The following is a 6029-nucleotide window of genomic DNA, read 5'->3' as shown; positions in this document are numbered from 1 at the left end:
CCACATGGACACCCCCCACCACCACAAAGACCCCCCCGGCTCCCCGGAGACCCCCCCCCAGCTTCACAGAGACCCCCCCCGGCCGCCCATGCCCACCCCTCCACCTCCATATGGACCCCCCCAGCTCCACATCGACCCCCCCCGAGCTCCACACGGACTCCCCCGACCTCCTCGGAGACCCCCCCGGCTCCCCGGAGCCCCCCCCGGCTCCACGGAGACCCCCAAAGCCGCCCATACCCAGCACATGGCCCCCCCACGGCTCCGCGTGGACCCCCCCCCCCGAGCTCCACGGAGACCCCTGCCCACCCCTCACCCCCAAATTGCCCCCCCCGGCCCCGGGCTCACCCCGGCGCCCTCCGCCGCGCCCCCCCGCGCTGTCCCGGCGGCGCCGCCTTGGGCATCCTCCTTCCCCCTCGCCCCGCTCCGCGGCCCCGGCCCGGCCCCGCGCCCCCCGCCCCGCCCGCTCGCGCCCCCTGCAGCCCCGGCCCCGCGCCGCAGCCCCGGGGGCACCGGGCGGGGGGAGAAAGGGGGAGGGGGGGGCACGGACGGGGCGCCCGGGGCGTGGGGATGGGCACCAAGGACGGGGGGCACGGGTGGGGCAGCAAGGACGTGGAGTCATGGACGGGGCACAAAGGACACAGGGCATGGACGGGGCACAAAGGATATAGGGCCGTGAACGAGCCGTGCAGGACACGGCCCGAGGATGTGCCACCAAGGACATGGCGCATGTAGGGGCCAACCAGGACATTGCCAGGCCACCAAGGACATCGGGCCATGTGGGACATGGCCCCGTGGATGGGCCACCAAGGACCTGGGGCCATGAATGGGTCATGCAGGACATGTCCCATGGATGGGTCACCAAGGATGTGGCCCCATGGGCAGACCCTCCAGGACACAGGGCATGGATAGGCCACCTGGGACATTGCCCACAGATGAACCACCCAAGATATGGCCCTATGAATGGGCCACCCAGTTCATAGGGCATGGATGAGCCACCCAGAACATGGCCCCGTGGACTGGCCACCACAGAGATGGCCCTATGGATGGGCCACGCAGAACATAGGACATAGATGAGCCAGCCAGGACGTGGCCCCATGGACGGGCCACTGGGGCTGTGCCAGTGGCAGCCCCATGGTCTGGTGTTGTGGGCACGTGGGCAGGGCTGTGCCAGCGCCATGGGTGCTCAGTGGGGCCATGGGGCACAAGAACCCCCCGTCTCTGCTTCTCCAGGCTGCGGTGGCATGGTCCCAGCACAGGGGGCTTCTCCTCGACCATGTGCCCAACAGCAGGACCCACGCAGCTCACCATGCCCAGCCTGCTGCACCCAAAACTGCCCTGACCCAACACCCGCTGCCTCCTGCAGTGCCTGGACATTGGAAGAAGAGAGCTGGTCTGCTGCGTGGCCCTCCTGGAGGCTTTTTCTGGGATGGCTGGATTTGGACATTTTACAGGTCTTTTCCAACCCAAATGATTCTGTGATTCTGTGGTTTTGCTGGGTTCGTTCAGCACGGTCAGTAGCACCAACATCCATTCTCCTGGGGTTAAGTCCAAAAAGAGATCCATATAAAAAATACAAGTAGGAAGAAAATCTGCTGTGGAGGAGATGGTGAGAAGACAAAGCAATGAGAAGCGTTTTAGGAAACAAAACAGTAACCAACTGCCTACTGGGTGCATAACGAGACCGTGTCCACGCACTGGGGAAAGCCCAGCCCAGGGGGCCATCGCCACGACCCTGACCACGGGCACGTGCCCCAAGGAAACAAGCACCACAAGTCACTACGTGCCGCCAAGCCACCGAGTGCAGTACCCCAGCAGAGAGGTTTCTGCCTCCGGCTGCTGGTGAACGACGTCTACCTGGAACCCCGTGGTTTGATAATCACGACCGAGCAGCTGCGTTTTGGCAGCCGGGCGTATCACAGCAATATCCACCTCCCGAAAAGCACCGAGCCATTTGTCTTGGAAGCACCGCGCAGCAGCAAGCTCCGCAAGGCAGCCTGCTGTCGAAAACATCTCGGAGCAATTAATTTTTCTTTAATGAACAAGTGACACACTAGGCTTTCGTTAAGAACCTTGCACAGACTGGCAGTCCTGAAGCGACCGCGATTGGAGGTGCAAAATAACAACGCCTCCCGGCGTGCGCCCGAGTCCTGCTGGCATCGGCAGGGCTCAGCGCCCTCCTGGAGACGAGCACGGCCCCGCCACCGCTCAGTTCTCCCGACACTGAACTTCTTCAGTCTTCTTGAACTTCCCGTACTTCCTCCAGCTTGCATCTGTGCAAAAAGCTGTTGTAGTTTTACTGATTTTTTTAAAAACACGTCTCACTCACTTGTTTCAAACTCCCTTATTTGGAAAGCAGCAGGGAGCGCGAGGAAGGATGTGAGACGTGTGTCGGGGATGAGAGGAAACCGAGTCCCACACACATGGGGCACGAGTTGTCCAGGCACGGGTAAAAGTTCAAAACAACTTCAAAGAGGTGGGTGCACTCCTAGGTGCAGGGTTGCATTTGCTTGTACAGGAAGAATTTTATATTTCTGATACCTGACAGAGGAGATTGTGTCTTTACTTTAATCAATACAGAGCTTTCCATTGCCCTAAAGGCATTCCATCTCTCTAGGGTTGTTTTTGGTTTTGTTGGTTTGTGTTTAACATCCTCTCCTTCTGGACTAACGCTTATGAAATGTCTCGCTTTGCTATCGCTATTATTTCCTGCAATCTTGAACATGCAGACCAGAAAAGCTCTAATTGCCGGTATTGATCAAAACCACATTATTTTTCACAAACATGCTTTCCCTTTTTCTGTGTTGCTGATTTGGGGGGATAAAAAATAGACCAGCTAAAGTCATAGCATTCCAATCGAACCCTCGTGCTAAAACACAGCTTCTTGATGAATAAGAAAGGTCCATGGAGCAAGCGGGCAGAGGGGAACTAAGGCAGTTACCCCGCTGCAGGCACAGAATCCTGCACGTTTCTTGTCCCCCTGCTCCGAAACACTCCTCAGCACCTGGGCTGGAAACTCAGTAGCTGTCTCTTTCACACCAACCATTCCTCTTTCACTGACTAAAATCAAAGCCACAAAAAGGAGACAACATTTCACTGAACAAGATCATACAAGACACAGCGTCCACATTGGAACACCGCATTTTGAGGAAGACACTCTGGGAGAGAGCCAAGAGGAGAGCAATGAAAATCATCAGCTGTCTACAAACTGACCTACCAGGCACGAGGGAAGAACCGGATTTGTTTAGTCTCGAGAAAGCATCTGAGATCTGATAACAGCCTTCAAACATGTAAAAGTGAAAGAATTACTGCGCTTGCATTGCAGAAGGGGAGAGAATTTCCTTTTTTCCAAGCATGTAAGCACGGAAATGGACCATGTGCAGGGACCAGAAGCTCTCCCTCAGTGGCACTTTTTAAGAACAAACTGGACAAACTGGAAAAGCTTGGGAGTGGATCCTGCTGTGGGGTGGGGATGGAGAAGCTGACCTGTTAAGTGTCCGCTGAACCTCAGGCACAGGGTAACAGTAGTTAGAAAACTGGTTTTCACTGACAGCGGGTGCAGGCAACAGGCTGCAAAAAAAGATGATGTTTACTGTAAGAGTACGTGGAAATTTGGGTAGGAACTCTTGAGCCCAAGGGAAAACGTTCCTGTGTTCCTTTGGGAATGCTGCTGAGGTACAGAGGATAAGGTACTTGTAGACACTGATACCAGCTGGGTGCACTTGGGTGCCAGGCAGCCTGCGTTGCTCCAGGACTAGCAGATAATCCAAAATCACCCAAATCGGCTGCTGCCAGACACAGAAGCTAGCATAGACTGTCCAGACAGAAAAACCTCTTCCACTGAGCTCCGCGGGTAGCTCTCCCTTCTGCTCTGCAGTGGCTCATCCCAGCCCCAACAGAGGAGCTCGTTTCAGAGCAGGATTCACCAGGGAGCAGCCAGCCCACCAGAGGGGCTGGAGCTGAGGTTGATCCGGAGGCTGCAGCAGTCAGGAGAGCGGCAAGGTCTCTAGAGCTGAATGCAACAGACTGAATGGGGCTGTGGTGGGCATGATAACAGCTCCGTGTTCCCACTCCACCTCCCGACACCCTTCACAAGGGAAGTGAAGCCTCCGGACCAAACATTCAAAAAAAACAAACATTCAAAAAAAAAAAAAAAAAAAAAGGCATGCTGGAACACAAGTCTTACTGTTTTTAGAGCTTGCTTTTAAGTTACGCAGCTGACACCAAGCTGAAGGCGCTTTTTGATTTCTGCAAACGCTCAGCCCTGCGGCTGAGCCACCGCTGTGCCCTCTAGTGGATCTCTCCGGCTGCGGAAGGGCAGCTTCTCGTCTATCAGCTCCTGGTCTTTAATTAATTTATTCACGTATGTAATGTATGTGACATTTTGTCAGCTCATTCTGAAAAAAATATTTAACTATTAGAAAAGAGGTAATGCTAGAATATTAAAAACTAGAAGGATCACCCCTGGCACCTGGAGAGTAATTACTCATATTTTAACAGAAATTTGCCCAAGAATGCAAAGCCACTTCCAATAGTGTATTTTTGAAGAATGCTTGCTCTTGTGGAAGGAATACTAGAAATTAAATTAGTTATAGGCTAATCCTAGGGTTAATTAGAGACAAAAACATCATTTGAAATGCAGCAGAAAACACAAGCAGCTGAACAATCGCCAAAGGGTAAACAAATCCAAAGTCCGTATATTCCTTACGGTGCCTGCCTGTGCAGGCAGCTGGTGTTTGGAATATGTTTCTGAAGTATCTGCTGATCCAATCTGCTGTGCACAACGCTATCACTGGGCCCTTGCTGACAACCCTCACTCAGGAGAGCTGCAGGCTGAGAACACGGGAAGACCACGGCCCTCCGAGGAGCAGGCAGGTCCTGGGCCTGAGGCCTCCTGGAGACTTCCCTGAGCAGTGGGAGCAGAGGCTCAGCCGCCCACAGGAGCATGCCAAAACTAGGTCATCTCTGAAGTCAGCAGCACGTTGTGCCCGTCCTGTCTAGACATGTTGAGCAGGTAAGAGAGAGCACAGACTAACTGTTCAAGCCTGATCTTACGATCTTGATGGCATGTGAACATAGGCTAGCACAATGCCCACTTTCACGGCATGCCTCAGATGAAGATGCGTTGATATCCGTGCACACGCTCAGGGATGTTGTCGTCAGCATTTCCACGGACAGGTTCAGCCCTCCAGGAGCCAGCCCAGAGCTCAGGAGCAGCTGGCAAGGGGACAGACTGCAGAAACAACACGATCAGCCCATTATGCTTCCGTACTGCCCGACTGGAGTGAGTTTTGCATAGGAAAATAATTTGTTTTCCCCACACAACTAATTACTGATGATGCTGCACTAATGCTGAAGCAGTTATTGTTAAGTAGCTCAAGCGCCCTGTCAGATTTTACAAGTTTTCTGCAGAAACATCACTGAGGAGCCTTCAACCCTGAGTGTAACTCCCAAGCAGCACAGCTACTGCAACTGAGATAAAGTTTTCCTTAAAAAAGATTCAAGCATTAATGAAATGCCAGAACTTCTAACTAGGTGGAATCTGGCACTGAACAGAGAGAAAGCAGCGATCCTGTTATCACTCAGACACATTTGTTTGCAAATTTTGGCCTTTGGGGAAAAGGGCTGAACTTCCCCCCAGGTCTGAGTTGTCTGCTGTGGCTTCATGGCTGAGACTATGTCAAGACCAATCCCCACGCTTCATCTAACAGCTAAAGACTTTCATGTAAAGTGCTCTGCAGTGGGTTGTTTTGTCCCTAATTTACATTTTGATAGATACACCTAAAAAATACAGATGTGGGTGTTGAATAGGAAAATAATATACATTAAAAAACTAACCCTGAAGCTCTCTAAGCCACTGAGTTTCATCCTTGTGTACTGAAAGTCTCCCAGGGTTTGCAGACTACCTTCCTCGAGCCCCTAGACAAGAAAAGCTAGCCTATTTTTAGCTAGCAGAAAAAGGCAGCCTATTTTTAGACAAGCATACAGCTTTAAAAAGGTGTTGACCTCTTAACCTATCTGTTTGGATGCAG

This window comes from Aythya marila (genome assembly GCF_965140915.1).
Source record: "Aythya marila genome assembly, chromosome: 27".
In the NCBI taxonomy this organism is placed as follows: domain Eukaryota; kingdom Metazoa; phylum Chordata; class Aves; order Anseriformes; family Anatidae; genus Aythya; species Aythya marila.
This window is presented reverse-complemented; position numbering follows the sequence as displayed.